The following is a 14132-nucleotide window of genomic DNA, read 5'->3' on the forward strand; positions in this document are numbered from 1 at the left end:
CGGGGTCTCCATGGTGGCGGCCCCGCCGCCCGCCCCGGCCACGCCCCGCCCCGCGCGCCGCGTCACGCGCCGCCCGGCCAGGCGGCCGCGCCCATTGGCCAGGCGGGCCCAGAGGCCGCGCCCCATTGGCTGCTGCCCCGCGTTAAACCCGCCAATGGCAGGGCGACTTGAGGTTGCCGTGGTTACCGATGCTGTGCGGCGGCGGGGACAGCGCGGGACCGGGCCCGGCCCAGCCCGACCCAACCGAACCGAGCCCGACCCAACCGAGCCAAGCCCAGCCCAGCCCCCGCTGTGCCCGGCCCGGCTCTGCCAGGCGCGCCCGCCGGACGGGCCCGCGGGGTTGGACGCTGCCTCGCGGTGAGTGTCCGAGCGCGGCGGGGCGCAGCCGGGTGAGAAAGGGACGGTGCGGCGGGGCCCGGCCCCTCGGCCGCCCCCTGCCCCGCCGCCGGAGCCCCGCGGGAGCCGCAGGCCGGCCCCGTCCGGCCGCACTGCTGAGCCGCGTGCTCCGGGATGGCCCCACTCGGGCCGGGAGGTCGGGCCGGGCCGGGCCGGGTGACCCGCTGTGGGAGCCGGCGGGTCCCCGCGGCACGTACGGCCCGCAGGCTGCTCCCACCCCACGGGCCGAGCGCAGGCGTTCGGGAAAGGCTGGAAGGTGCTTCCCATGCTGTTTGAACATCCCGCCACTTTGAAGCTTCTGGTCGCGGCTGAACTCTCTTGATGGCGTGGGGAGTGGTAGATGCACTAAAGAAAAGCCACTATCTCTGAAGATGCTGTAAAACGCTTCTTTAATAACAGGTTTTGTGTGGGAGGGCACGTGTGTTAAATGCCTGGTCACGCTTTTGCGTCGTGTGCTTGTCCCGAACAGACCACCTGGGTGTGTCGCAGGTACCTGACTGGTTTCCCATTCACGTTCCTCTCCTCCCTCCTCCCCTCCACAGCGATAGACACTCACCACTCCACTGAGGGATGCGGCGATGACACTGTAAGTGGCTAAGAGGAGCCAAGACCAAATTGCCACTTGAATCTTCCCAGAAGTGCATACGTTCTCATTTTATTCTATTATGCTTTTGCCTTTTATCTTTTCCTGATACTTGTCTAGCACGCTAAAAGGCTCTAGACTCTCTCCTGTAGACAGGCTTGTGTTAGGTGTAATTCAGTGAGCAGCTCTTGCTGTCTGAAGAGGTTGTTTTATTCACCCCTTCCCATTTCATTGAGGCACACTGTGTAGAAATCCTGCTGTAAACTAACCAAGAATATAGTATCTGCATTTTTACTTGTGTCTTTTTTTCCATCCAGGTTAGTTTTTCAGTTTAGTGTCCGATGGGATTCACCATATTTTTATCTTGGGCATAAGGGCACATGAGAACTGTGATGTGGTTTAATCAGTGTTAACACTGTAGGTAGAACTGTGCCCTTCCCCTCTGTTCAGAAAGGAGCTGCAGGTAACAAGGAGATAGCTGAACATGGAGAGTCGCCTTTAAACTCGGAATTCTTATAGTCCCTTCTCCTAATTTCCCACTGGGAATGCAATCGGCTGTGCAGAAACCCTGTAGGTTATTGGTATGATATTTAATCTATGAGGTATTTGCTATTTGCATGGAATAATGCAGTGGGAACTCCCACAGCATGATCATATGCCACATTGAAAACGCTTGGCAGCTGTAAACAGGGGTCTTGAGTCCTCACTGCTCTGAAGATCGCATGATTCATACCATGTGAGGTGGATATAAAATGTTACCAAACCAGAATAGTGGCCTCCTTCTAGGAAATGGGAAACAGGAGCTGAGAGGAATAACTGCAGAAACTTAGTAAAACAAAGAGTAACAAGGGTGAAATAAGTGGGGGAAGGGTCAAATGAGAGTGGAGAGCTAGGGAAAAGGAAAAACAAAATGTGAAATACGTGGATCTAGAATAAAGGGACGAGAAAGCACACAACCTCTGAGAGCAGTGGCCTTCATTAGTTGCAAGGTTGTTTCTACCAAAGGTGTGCTGGATTAATTAAGTTGACTTCAAATCAGTGTCAGCTGCTTTTAACCTGTAATTTGGGTGTTGTGGCATTGGCTGAGCTTCCTCAGATACCAGCTATTTGCAATCAGAGGCTCATTGCCCCCAGGTGAATTTATCCATTGCTGAAGTCGCTGTGGGGGCTGTGGAAGGCACAGGCTGCTGGCAGGACATGGGAGGTGGCACCATGCCATCTCCAGGCCTCCCAGGTTCTGGGTGGTTGCAGGTGGGTGGCTGTAAAGCCCAGAAGGATCAGAAGAGGCTGCTCCAAGAGCCCTGTATCCCCGTGGAGCTGTGCATTGCGAGGTTTGGCTGTGCTTTACACTTGCCCACTGGGGTGAGATGGGAAAGGGTAAGAAATACTGGCAAGAAGGAGAAAGAGATCTTGAGATGGTTTGTTTTGGCACAACACAAGTCTAAAGAATGAAAAGTAGCCTTTGAGATCCTGTCAGGTTGGGAAATATATTGAGTGAGTGTCAGTGAAGAGCAGCTATTTCATTCTATCTGGTATTAGTCATCCCCTCACAGCTGCTTTATTTGCTTTGGCACCCTGAGCAGCCAATACATTATCTAATTGACTGCTGTGTGTCCCAGCCCAACCATCCTGCCTGGTTATCCCTGCACTGAGCCCAACAGGGACCACAGAGGCTGTGGAAAGGCACCTCATTTTAACTTTCCAATGCAAATGGCTGCATGCTTTGATTCCTGATTCCATTAGCTGATAGTGGGCTTTGTCAAATACATGTTTCAGTTCCTTTATCAGTTTTAGGATCAGCAACAAACAGGTACAGTTTCTTTTTATTCACCTTCTTTGGGATGTATCTTGAAAGTAAGATCTGTTTCGTTCTCAGCACCCTTTGGAAAGCCCTGATTCTACTGCGTTTGCAGTTTATAAAAACCTGTGTGCCGTGTTTTCCTTCAGAACCTTACTGGTTTCTTTTGAGCCTTGAATCTGACCTCTTAAACTGATTGTGCTCCTTTTCAGTGGTTTAGAGGGCAACATAGTTGCCAGGCATTTGCTACTTGTTTTGCTGCTGTTGTGCTCTTTCAATATTTCAAGTCCTTATGTTTACCTGCTTCCTTTAATCTATTCTGAAATTAATCCAAATTCGAGTCTTTCTTTTTATATATATTCTATCTTTAATTTTAGTGATTATTTCTCTATTTGCAAGGTTATCTAGGTTTTTCTTATTGGATGTAAGCATGCAGGCATCATGACTAAAAAGTGGGAATTGTTGGCACAGAACACTTGAACCTTGGAAATGCAGGGTTATGAAGACAAATATCAGTCACAAAAACAGTGCTGCTTGCTTTTTTTTTTTTTTTCTGGAAGCTATTTAGGGTTATCTGTTTTATCTGTAATCTGTTACAGATACTGGAATAACAAAAGTTGGGAAAAAAATACCTGGAGAAGAGTGATGCCCATGGCAGGCTGACTGAACACACGGGCAGCTGTTTAGAGCTCTCGTGGGAATTTATTTAGATGTGTGAGTTTTTCCCCTCGTTAAAACATACAATTTGATTTCAAAAGTTTCTGCAAGCCATTGTGTTGATATCACAGCAACTCAGACAATCACAATGCAACTGATTTTGGCTAATTTGGAGGCTGTAATTTTATTTGGTATAAAAAGCACTAAATGTTCTCCTGCTTTTTCTTCTTCACCTGGGAGGTGTGGCACCTACCAGGTGTATTTCTGCAGCAGTGGGGGACTGAGGTTTTGCTGTTTCAGCAAGGGCTTTTACACAAATGTTCAGTTTCAGACAGTGCTGTTCAAAATTACTGCTCTGGTGGGTGGAGACTGCCTTTCCCTGTGCTACAACAGAATAGTGGGGAAAACTGTTTGGATACGGCCAGATTGTTTGTATTTTCTTCCTTTTTTTTTTTTCTTCATGGCTTTGAAGCATCAGGTAGCAGTATTTGATTCTAGATCCTGCAAAATGCTCAGCATGACCCCCAGCCTTCTGCTGGCAGAGCCCCCTGCTCTGGCTCAGCTGCCACGGGGAGGACAATGCTGCCCTGTAAGGATATCTCCAGCCTTCCTCGTGCCAGCAACAGGATCCTGCAACTGTGCAGGCAGCTGGATTACACAATTGGTCCAGTTTCCCCAGAAACCTCCCCAGCACACATGCTCTTATTTTCTCAGTTGGCTTAGTTTCCTGGTGCAGTGCACTGTTCCTGCACTGAGCAGTGGGAGAGTGGCTGTGGACAGAGGGAGCAGGAGGGGGGAATGTTTTGCCCTGGATACCTGTTCCAGCAGAATGGAGGTTTGAGGAACAACAGCTTGCTGGATCACAGTGTGAGCTCAGTACCCTTCTCTTGGCAAAAGCAGAGCACCCTGTCCCCATGTATTTCTTCCCCTGGTGGTGTGGAGCCAGGGGGTGGGTGTTGAGTTTGGGCTGCAGGGGGGCAGGAAAAGGGACATCCTCAGGTGAGCTGTGCTGCTGAAGCCAGGTCCTAGTTGTGAAAGCAGGTTTGGTCACACATGTGCACCTGTAAGTCAGGGCTGCTCTTGGACACTGCTGCACCTGACAAGACTGGACAGCTTGGCAACAGCCAAGTGGATGGTTTGGTGAGAGGATGGCAGGAATCACCAAGTGGGATGTCCAGTAAAGACAAGGAGGTCAGCAGTTGGCCTATTCCATGGGTTTTCAGGTCCTTGTAAGTAAAAACATAAAAAAACCCCAACCAAAGCACAAAACAACTCCCCCCAAAGCCCACAAACACAGCAAAAACCCACCGCCCCACCTGTGGGCAATGCAGGTACTTACATCTGCTCAAGGACAGGGGAAGGCCTGCTAAAATCCTTTGCAGCTCTACCAACTGCTGCAGTTCTCAAGCTGAACAATATATTACCCATCTTCTTGCTAGGCTGTGCTTGAGGCCTGGGAGGAGTGTTGAGAAATTAAACAAATTGTAATCTTTTGTACCAGACCAAGGATACAGAATTTCAAACTGAAATCTAGAGCTCCTTATGAATAAGGAGGCAACAAAGAAAATGTATATGCAAAGAGAAGATTGATTGATATTTTCAGACTGTACATTTCTAATGGCTGGAACGGAGAGGCTTCAGACAAACATGGCTTGTTTTTTGTAGTAGCACATCGGACAACATTATGCAATAATTTAAAGTGCAGTTGTGCCAAATGCTTCCCTGCACATAACTCGGCCTAGCACAACTGGCAAAAGCTGTACAACATGATACTGATGCTCCTGACAAAATAACCTGCAGTGGCTCCTAAATCACAGGAATTATCTGTCCCTCTGGCTTCTCTCTTGTAGGCTGCAAACAAATGTTCTGTTCTGACTCCTGCTATGCTGCTGAGACAAAAGTTGGCTGTGCTGACTCAGGAATGGTGATGCAGAGTCTTTGGTGTCAGCACAACCTCACAGGGTCCTGCTCCCTCAGGTTCCTCCTTCCTCCTGGCCCTGGTTGTGTCCCACCTGCAGCTTGGAGTGGGAAGGGACCTGTGGAGCTCAGGCAGGTGAGATGCAGAATTGCTCTGAAGTAGAACCATAAATGTGCAAATCACTGCAACTCCAGAGAGCCAGAGCTCCTCATAGGCTGTAACAGGGAAAAGTATCTTGGCTTAAGGAGAAATTGGACTTATTCAGACAGTCGTGTGTTCTTGAGGCACTGATAAGCTGTACCCCCAACAGCATAAACTAATCCAGCTGTATCCTGCCTGCAGTTCATTAGGAGATGCTGGCACAAATTGGTCTGTCAGCAGAGCTGTGGGGAGGGGGCCTCCAGCAGTGGGGCAGGGACCCTTTCCATACAGATTAGGTTTTCTAAAGTAAAAAACATCAGTAGCAAAGCTAGCATGAAAATGTGGTAGGTGGAAGTGCTTTAATTTAAAAGACTACACAGAAGACGTGCAAAATGTGAGGACAACTTAAAATCTCATCTTAAATTCCATAAAACAAGGAACTGGAGTCCTGTTTCCCTTCCTGCATTGAGAAAATCTGGGCTTTAGCTAGATAGAGAAAATGAAGCTATCATGACTGAAACTGCATTTCCAATTGTTCATTTTGCAGCACTGGGAACAAAATCACATCGGTTGATTTATCTGAAGAGCAATGAGGCTGTGATTTAACAGCTGGAATCCAGCTTTGCACAGATTTTTTTTAAGCCCAGTCTTCAGTAGGTGTTTGTTGGTTTTTCTTAGAGTGGCTCAATGACTCCTTTTTACTCTGAGCTTCTTTAGCTGTCTCCCATTGAACTTTTGCTGCTACTTAGTATTGATTGTTTCAGTATCTGATGGTTCAGTGGTTGTGATGCCTCTTGCAGAACACACTGTTCTGCTGCAGCTGCTTTGAGGTCCAGCTGCTTAACTCTCCCTGCTGTAGAACTGCATCCTTATCCCAACAGCCCTGTGTCACTATACATGGAATCCACCTTGGAAATTCCTGTGCTACAGGGTGGATCCTGCCTCTGGATGAGAAGTGCCAAGCCCAGGTACTTTATTATACTGCAGGGAATGTTGATTCTCTGCAGTTTTGTGTTACAGCATCTTTCCTTTTGTAGTGCTAAATGAGTTCTGGAGATGTATTTTATGTGATGGATGCAGAGCAGCAGAGGGGTAAGTTGCTTGCTGCACCATTCCAAACATCCCACTCTCCACACAGCCTGGCCAGTAACAGGTATGATTTATGGACCAGGCAGGTACAGGTCGATTTAAAACATTTGTTATTTCTTCAGTAATGGAGAAAATTATAGAGTGCTATAATGGATAACTCAGCCTCACATCTTCCAATAAATCTTTAAATGAATATGTTCGAGCATATTGTTGGTAACTTTTGTTATCTATGAAAGTAATAAATAGGAAGCTAGATGGAACATTAATAAAAAGGATATAATAAAACTGCAAATTTCTTGTGTTGAAATGCAGAAGTCTGTAAATGATGCCTCAGAATTTCTGTCTTCAGCTCAGCAAAGCAGGATTTTGTCCAGGAGTTGTGGCTGGCCCGTCCCTGGAAGTGTCCCAGGCCAGGTTGGACCGGGCTTGGATCAACCTGGGCTGGTGGAAGGTGTCTCTGCCCATGGCAGGGGGTGGAGCAGGATGGGCTTTAGGGTCCCCTAACCCCAACTGTTGTATGATAATTAACCTCTGGAAGTGTCAGAGGATTTTCTCAGTTCATGCTCTCAGTCAAACCTTGTTGTGCTGGCTGCAGCTTTGCAATCAACACATTTGCTCAGTGAAAGTGGATTGAGCTGCTTTTGTTCAAAACAACACGAGGTAAAATGCCACCTGACTCACTTGAGCCAATGTGACATGGGTGACTTCTTTTCCTACCCTTTTTGTGTCAACTTGTCGACTTCAAAAACATTTACTTCCTTTTGTTTATCTGCTTGTTGCAATGTTTTTTCTATATGAAGTGTTTTTAAAGTTTATTTTACCTTGGGTTTTCTAAGAATATTCAAAGAATGGAGGGGGAATAGCTGTACCTTGTAACATGCAGATCCTTGGAAAGCAGATGAGCTATTCCCTGCCCTTGCAGGGTGACAGAGCAGTCCATGAGGCTGATTGTTTTAAGTGTTACTCAAATTGATCTTCCTACTTTGGATTAAGTTTTACTTAATGAGGAAGTAATGAGATTATCATAGACAAAAAGGACTATGTCTCTTTTGGGAACGCACCATTTCAGAGACTTGACTTTATTTCAAACAGATCCATAATTCTTTCTTCGGGGGAATGTAAATTTAAATTGCAATCAAACTATGGGACTTCTCCAGCAACTGTTTTGACACAGAATTATTGAAGTATTATACTGTGTATTTTCCTGGGGAAAGGATTGACTGCTGCAAGATTAGCACGTTCTGGATGGGTGCCATTTTCAGATAGTTAGTTCAACCAGAAGAGAATGGATCTGATTAAGGGATAAAGCTGGTTATTTGTTTGTTGTTTGTACTCTGTGCCCTACAATGGGAGTGATTCTTTGCCTCTTTTCCCTGACAATAATTAGGATGAGAGGGTTCCAACAACTTCATGTTAATATTCCTTTTCTTTGAATGAAAACATGCAGCAGCTAAGCAATAACATTTCCATTACACTTTAAAATCTTAAAAGAAGCCTTCCACAAATTTTTAAGGAATCTCCAGGTATTCCAACGAGGGCCTGAGAATAAGGGATGTCTGTGTTGGGGGATTGTTTCTGAGTTTGTATTTTTTAGGACCATCTGCCCTAGTCTGCAGTCCAGGTTCCCACTGATGCTGTGTTCCAAGTTTTCAGTCAGCCCGTGGTCCAGGTCTGGTTTGTGGTGCTGTACACCCAGGAGTAAGTTACTGAGCCTCTGAGGATTGCAGCTTCTGCTGGTGTGGGGTTCACAGACATGGAGAGCAGCTGCTACGCTGTCGTGGAGGATGCTATCAAATTGGGGTTTGTGTAGAGCTGATTCACCTAATTGATTTTTGCATTTCATAATGTGACTGATTTAAAACATGCCTAAAAAGCTGTGTTTTAGAAGGCACATCCAGGTTGTTCAGCACTGTGCCCCCCCCAGCAGTGCTGCCCTTCAGTGCCTGAGCAGCAGTTTGGCTGGGAGGGAGAAGTGGCACTCTGGACCCAAATCTGCAAAGATCTGGGTGTGCAGATGACCTGTTGAATGGAGACAGGGGGATTAGGCTCCTTCCAGGGTACTGGTGAAGCTCACTGGGAGCACTCCCAGTTGTGGAACCAGGGCCTGGCCTGGGCCTGACTCATCCCCAGGAGCAGCCTGGGGCAGACTCTGCTTGCTCCAGAAATGCTGACTAACACTGGGGAGTTTAATTTCTATTTAAATGAAAGGGAGGAGGATCTTGCCTCAATATTGGCTGTTCCTATATGCAGGAATAAACTGATGTTGTATACCTCAGGCACCAGCAAAGGTTTCCACTAAGAAGTGTTTGGTTGAATTGGAGATGTAATCTCTGAAGAGGTCACATTTGTTATTGCCTAGAAGAGTTCAGAATTGTGGTGAAATACTAAATTATCAAAAGGAGGAGATACTGAGGATTGGTAAATCTCATGCTTTTTACTGCTGCTAAAAGATTTAGCTGTGTCTGGCTGCAGGCAGAGCTGACTTGGTGTTCTTGGGGGACAGGTTTCTGTGTACAGGGGCTTCGGGTTGAATTTGTGGTACTAAGATGCATCCAGACTTCTGGTGTAGGGACTGTATTGAAGTTTGAGCCAAGTCTTGAAGCATGGGATCTGAATTTGGGCTTGGATGGACTCTTACAGTATTGGAGAGATTTTTAGCTATATTGGCATTAAAGCAGAAATAAATTTAACTGGCAGTGCTTTTATCATTTTGATTGGTACATTTGCTTGAACTGAAGATAAAATACAGGTTTATATAGATCTTGGCCTTTTCCAAAACCATGTCAGCATTCATTTTCTGTGTTTTAGTGAGATCATAATGTTGAATTTATGATAACAGAAAATGATGTCCATGAAAAGCTGAGGTCAAATACAAATGTATGACATCACTGTGGAATAGAGAAATGGGTTGGCTAGAAGGGAATAAGGACTTGGTTAATCAGGCACAGTAGCCCTAAAATTACAGGAAATGGCCCATGAGGTTTTTCCTGCATCAGTTCTGTTTCTGGAGATGTATTCCTCTGCTTTCTTTTCAAAGGAGGTAAAGCTAAGGTGAATATGTAAAATTTTGTTCAAGTGCTGACACTAAATCAGAAATGTGTCAGTAGAAAGATATTAACAATTTGCCAAAGGGATAAGTAAATAAGTAATCCAGAAGGGTAGCTCTGCTGCTGCTGCTAATCTTACTGCATCCATAGTTATTTTTCAAAAAGGACAGCATTTCCCGTGTTAGGAGAAGCTTGTCATTTAAATCTGGCCAGATGGAGCCAGATTAGGAGGATGGCTCCCAAAATGTGCCATCCAGGAGAATGACTCTGACGTGGCAGCTGCACAGGGGACAGTGATAAAAGGGGTTTAGGGAGGGAAGGGGGTGTGATGGGTCCAGTCTCCTTAAAGCCTTCAAGTACTTCCAATTTTTCATGAATAAGTTGGTTTTGCCCTTGTTTTAGGGTCAGATGAGAGTCCCTGTGTAGTACTCTTCCCAAAATTATCAGTAGAAGTAGCACTTGGATGGTGAGAAACCAAAAGAAAGCAGGAGGGGGGAAAACTGACAGCCTATGGCAGAGAACTGGGGTTTCTTTTAGCCTTGTGAAAGACCAGATTGTCAGCTTCTTGTGCAGTTATTTTCTAAAGACAGGTGTCTCATCTGGCCTTTACGTTATTCATCATTTTGCAATGTCCCCTCACCCTGATTTGTTTTATTGAGCTGATAAAATCTTAGCCCTACTGAAGATATGGTGCAGTAATGGAATTGTCAGCTGGAATTCCCTTCCTCTTCATCCCGCTGAAGTTCCTGACCTGATCTGACCTGGTTTTCTTTTAATTTATTTCTAAATCCCTTGCTCTTGTTTTTGACCACGAACAGCAGAGCTGGAACAGGCACTGTCAGCTGATGGGGAAGGCAGGAGAATAACCAGAAGCCAGCCTGGAAATCACACTGGGGAAAGTCCAGGTTTGTCTTGCAAGGTGCTGCTCGTTCTGCCAAGGCTGGGTGGGGATTGCTGGTACTTACAGGAGCAGTTTGCATCCTCCTGTACTGGCACAGCTCCCTGATGCAGCTCTTTGCTTCTTCTTTTAGAGCTTTCATTTTCTCTCTTGCTAATGATTTCCTTGTGGCTGTGTCCTAAAGAGCTGTGTTTGAAAGTTTTAAATGCTAAGGTGTTAATCTTCTGGAATCTGTTCATAGTCTTTCTGGTCACAAATGACAAATGGATTGACCAAGTTCCTGGATAGTGTGGTCGGTTCAAGCTGCATTTTATGGATATTAATAACTAATGGCCAAAAAACCACCACAGAAACAAACCTATTCCCAAGGAAACTGTGGCAAGGGACATGAAGTTCCTCTGGTTTGAAGGAGTGCTGCTTGCTGAATAACCTTCCTTTAGAAAGGAGGTATGCAAATTTAAGTTATTCTGTTGCACCCTGTGAAGGCAAAAATGTGCTTTAGTGCAATTAACTCTTCCTGAAATTGATATTTCTACTCTTTAAGTAGTTTAGATTCCAGAATGCATAGGTGAATGGAAAAAAAATCATTAGCTGTAACTCATTAGCTCTGTTCAAGCAGCTGCAAACCTTTAAAAATTAATAATTTTCATGGGGAATGCTAAGTCTGTGTTGTAAGATGTAGCATGCATTCAGTGCAAGATTTCAATTGAAGCTGACAGAGAGCCTGCTGGGGAGGAGTGGAGCAAGGACCCCCAGAATTAATCACCTGTCAGTTAAATTTCTTGGGTTTAAACCTACAAATAATTCTATCTTTGTAAAGTGTCTTTATGATGTAAATACACTAAGCCTCACCCTAAATTGATTTCCTTTCCCCTTTAATACTGATTCTACAACCAGGAGAAATACTAACATCTCACAGAATTTAATGGGAGCATTGACATAGCTGAAATTACTCTTTTAGGGTTATAAAATACAAAAATCCCAATAGTCTCTTTGAGAGCAAAAGTATGAAGGTGATTAGAAGCACTGCCAGATGCAAAATCTAGTGACTCTTGTTGAAAACTGAGATGTGCCCTGAAATATTTGGATCACTTTCCATGAACTAGAGTGGAAACGCAAGAGGAAGCAGGAAAAAAAACCCTGCTACCTGTGATTCTCCACGGGTTCTGCTTGCAAGAATGAAAACTAGAGGTAGCTTTGATGCTGTGTGGAATTGCTGGATCCCAGGGATCAGAGGGATCTCCTGCAGTGGTGCTGGGGCCCTGAGCTCCGAGAGCAGCGCAAGTGGCACTGGGCTGGAGAGAGGCTGGGAAAGCTGAAGGTGGAGGCTTGAATGCCCTTTCTGAAGACTATCCATGTGAAAAGAGCAGTCAGAGAATGTTCTGAGGTAAACTGTGTGCTTTGTGCCACTGAATGCCCTCTCTGCCTTGAGCCTGGGGGAGGTGGGTGCCAGTGGTGGCAGCAAAGCCAAGCAGCTTTCACTGCTGTGTGTCTCCTTTTGACTCTGCCAGGAGCTCTGATGTCCCACACTGTAGTTAGGACTATCCCATGGTGTGTTTTCCTTTGTAGATGTATTTTCCTGCTTTTCCTTTGAGGAATTCTGGTGGCTGTGGTTGAAGCTGCTGCTGGTGCAGATCTCCAAAGCTCACGTGGTGCCCCAAGCCTTGTGCAGACAATCTGCTCCCAGTGCAATGCAGATATATTTATTTCTGTTTGCAGTCTCACAATGTGATAGCCCTGCTGATATCTCTGCTAAGGAAAATCAACATTGCTGTGTAAATATTAACCATTGCACACAAAACCCTCAAGAGAACTGGCTGTTGGTTAAAAATGGTGCTGCTGATCTGAAGAGCTCCAGTGGCTCTGCTGGAGAATGGCCCAGCTTGTTCAGAATCCCTGGGAGGGTTCTGCCCCTGCTCTTCCTGACCCATGTAACTACAGCCTGCATCTGACAGGGGAAGAAGAGGTTTGATGCAGTTAGTCTTCACTCTTATGTTATTAATAGCATCAGTGGGGTTACAGAAATACCAAGCCATAGTTAAATATTCACATTTTCCTGATGGAGACTATGAATTGAGACTTATGATCTTTCTAAGAAAGAAATCTATGAAAGGTTTAGACTGGTCAACCAAAAAAGTTTTAAAATAAAGAATTTAAATATCTTGTGATGCTTTCCCTTTTCTCTAAATCCAGGTATTTACTCTTAAATGAAAGGGTAAAATTCAACAAAGAATTTGAGTTTATGTTATTAGTGTTTTGAATTTTCCTGTTCAACCTTAATGGCTGTAAATTCAGTGGAAGATTGTCACATAATTGTGCTGGAGTTTCCTGAAAGTGCTGATTATTATAGAATTCCATGGAAATGATGCCAGTTTCAAGGATTTCACTTTTCTTTTGCTACGGTTCCCTCTCTGTCCCCATTTATAATTACAGAATTTTGTGATTTGTCTGCTTTCCCCTCCTCCCAGGAAGAAGATCTTGGAGGCTGGAAATCTAAGGGAATTATGACAGCAGGGATACTAAACTAAACCTAATTTACAGACTTATAAACAAGAATTTTCTTTATATGGCTTTTAAATTTATCTGCCCATAACTTAAAGATTTGTGTGTTGGTGATGGAGCGTTTCTTGTTCAGTTGTATTTCCAGTGACGAGTCCTAGAGACAGAAAGACAAGCCTGTGTGTAGCTGACCTTTCTGAGAAGAAGCAGAAAATCATATTTTGTCTTTAGGGGGAAAAGAAGCAATATTTACACTGTCTTTGTGCATCCTGAAGAAATAAGTAAGGTGAATCCCATACTTCACTGTGTTATGTAAATCCCTGCCTTAAGGCTTTACATATATAATTAATTTGAATTTTTTAAAAAATCTATTGCAACCAAAGTATATATGCAGTTAGGAAGTTGTATGTAGATAAGTTGATGTATAGATAAAACATTAGCATGACAAATGGGCCAAAGTTGCTTCTGGTATGGAGAATTGCCTCATTTGTCTGGATGAATCTGGCAGTGTTATGTGGTTACAAATTGAAACCAAATAATTGCTGCAAGCAGAGAAAAGTAGAATCAGCAGTATGAATGTGCTAACATTTTCCTTCCTTTCTTTCCCCCTTGACTTTCCAGGAGGGTGTAGAGTTTGGCATAGAACTGGGAATTTATTTGCAGGTGACAATCAGATGGTAAAATGCACATTAGTGTTTGAAGAGGAAAATGAACTCCCTCATGTATTTACTGGCTTTCGTGGTTTTTTTAATTTCAATATTTGTGATCAGATGATGACATTCAGTGCAGCTTCTGACCTATTGATCCTGCCAAATACTTTCAGCCCAGATTTGCAAAGGCCACTCTATTAATGAATGGCCACTCCTGGGTGAGGCCAGGGGACATTTAGCCTGCAAGGGACAGTCTCATAGCCTTGCTAAAGAGCACTGGAGACTGTGCATGAAGAAGCTCTGAGAAATGCCACCCTTTAGCCATGAGATTCACTGTTTTGCCCTTGGTTTGGTCCAGGAGTGTTCCCTATGCAAAGCCTGCTGCTCGTGTGTTCTCTCTGCCTGGTCCCTTCCCAGTTCCCATGGGCAGGACACCCTCACACTGAGCACAGCAGC

The 14132-nt window shown here is 45.0% G+C and overlaps 1 protein-coding gene across 2 annotated transcripts in view; it reads left to right on the forward strand.

Moving 5' to 3' along the window:
• The first annotated feature begins 338 nt into the window (after positions 1 to 338).
• The window catches only part of CCDC148 (coiled-coil domain containing 148), a 50791-nt gene continuing 36997 nt past the window's right edge, over positions 339 to 14132 (forward strand). For both annotated transcript variants that reach the window (XM_027695835.1, XM_027695833.1), the window contains exons 1-3: positions 339 to 357; positions 10448 to 10534; positions 13163 to 13312. The gene's annotated coding sequence lies outside the window, so the exon portion shown is untranslated. The remainder of the gene's footprint in view (positions 358 to 10447; positions 10535 to 13162; positions 13313 to 14132) is intronic.

The sequence above is a fragment of the Neopelma chrysocephalum genome, unplaced genomic scaffold (assembly GCF_003984885.1).
Source record: "Neopelma chrysocephalum unplaced genomic scaffold, ASM398488v2 Primary Assembly neopelma1_103b, whole genome shotgun sequence".
NCBI classification, from domain to species: domain Eukaryota; kingdom Metazoa; phylum Chordata; class Aves; order Passeriformes; family Pipridae; genus Neopelma; species Neopelma chrysocephalum.